A 235-nucleotide genomic window follows, 5' to 3' on the forward strand; every position below is an offset into this window, starting at 1 on the left:
AGGGGTGGGAAGTCGCGTTTTGGGGGAAATCCTGCCGGTTTGAGGCTCCGAGGTTGCTGCTTGGAGCTCCCCCTCCCCAGTGTCCGCGGCAGGACGCTGCGCTCGGCCCCTGCCGGGAACGGCCCCCGCACGGCCATCGTGGGAGCTCGCGAGGGACCAGGCCTTGTGGCTGCGGGGTTCACGGGACAGGCCGCTCTCCGGAGCAGCCGCACAGGACGCCTGCGACTGCTGCCCT

Source organism: Alligator sinensis, unplaced genomic scaffold (assembly GCF_000455745.1).
Source record: "Alligator sinensis unplaced genomic scaffold, ASM45574v1 scaffold107_3, whole genome shotgun sequence".
In the NCBI taxonomy this organism is placed as follows: domain Eukaryota; kingdom Metazoa; phylum Chordata; order Crocodylia; family Alligatoridae; genus Alligator; species Alligator sinensis.